Source organism: Arachis ipaensis, chromosome B7 (assembly GCF_059453495.1).
Source record: "Arachis ipaensis isolate K30076 ecotype BB chromosome B7, ASM5945349v1, whole genome shotgun sequence".
NCBI lineage: Eukaryota > Viridiplantae > Streptophyta > Magnoliopsida > Fabales > Fabaceae > Arachis > Arachis ipaensis.
This window is the reverse complement of record NC_142442.1, coordinates 89305022-89306463: the sequence shown is the minus strand read 5'-3', so window position 1 is coordinate 89306463 and position 1442 is coordinate 89305022. Positions and strand designations below refer to the sequence as shown.

General features: G+C 44.4%; 1 pseudogene; it reads right to left on the bottom strand.

Moving 5' to 3' along the window:
- Positions 1-264: 264 nt before the first annotated feature.
- On the bottom strand, positions 265-864 carry LOC148553303 (uncharacterized; annotated as a pseudogene).
- Positions 865-1442: the final 578 nt, after the last annotated feature.

Genomic DNA, 1442 nt, shown 5'->3' with positions numbered 1-1442 from the left:
ACATCATGTACACTATAACAAAACATGTAGCGTTTACACAAGATCAAGTCAGTCTACATCCTCGTCATCCTACGTAGCTAATATATACATGACACTCCCAGGGCCTGGCCCATACAGAAAGCCACTAAACTGGCGCCTAGGCTAGCCTAACCACTATATAGCTCCTAGCTCTCGGGTGTACTAACACAAGTGAGAGACTAACTAACAGATAATGTCAGACTAGAGTGTCATCAAAAGAATGCCCCTTCCGCAGTCAAGCTATATCTACACGTGGCCGTTCGGAGAATCGCCGTGAGGCTCGTCTATCTCCTCATCCTGCCCTATCTCTATCTCAGGATCCTCCTCCTCCTCATCGTCCGCAGCTACAGCTATACCCTCAGATCCACCAGAAGCATTGCTGTCACTATGTACAAAACCATTCGCGAGCATAGGTCCGTTCGCGTATATAGGGGCTACCCCACCGTCCAGTAGTGCTGGCTCATCAGGTTGTGGAAAGTCAGGGATCGGCTTAGGGGGAAAGTCCCACTCTGGTAGAATCACATGTACGTACTCTCCAGCTATCGCGGGCTCATCAGGAATGATAGGCTCAGGTGCCACCTCATTCAAGGGTTGAGCTGGTCTAGAGTGTCCGTGATCATCGGGAAAAGGATGTACAGGTGAGTCAGGATGTAACCAGGATAAGGGAAAGTCGTAAGGAGCATCAGGGTCAAAATGCGGGCTAGACAGAGGACGTTGAAAAACTTAATTAGGTAACGCGTATCGTCTAATACGAGGCTCCAAACCCATAATGAAGTAACTATGATGTACCGGATCCTCGTAGACGTAAGGGTCCTCGAACTCATAGAAGATCACGCCTGTCTCCATCTGAGGGGGAGGAAGGGAGAGAAAGGGTAAGAACTGGGGAGTTCTTAGTAGGGTCGGGGTTGTTAGTTATGTTCATTTATTCGTTTTTGATTAGCAGATGGATAATAGAATATAGTAATGTAGTAAACAGAAGTTAAAAATAGATAGAAAAATAAAGAACAGAACACAAGCAGAAGAATACAAGAAGATAAAGCACAGACATAACACTCAAGCAAACAAACATAAAGAAATAGATCACACACAAGTAGGAATGCAACAGAGAATAATGCGCAAATAAGAATGATGCATGTCTAGCCCTAGCGCAGGCCATGATCTCATGTGTCGGTTAGCACCTGCATTCCCGACATTTATCCGGTCACGAGTTCACGATTTCCCGGATATGATTTTCCGTTCAAATAAATGCGCATACAATTATTAGCAGCTCTATTGTGACAGCCTCTGCTTTCTACTCGCAGGAAATATATACTCTTGGGAACGGAAAATTACTCTTGGGTTGCCTCAGGGCAACAGATAAATAAACAAATATCTCTTGGGTTGCATTAAGCAATATATATATATATATATAATATCTCTTGAGT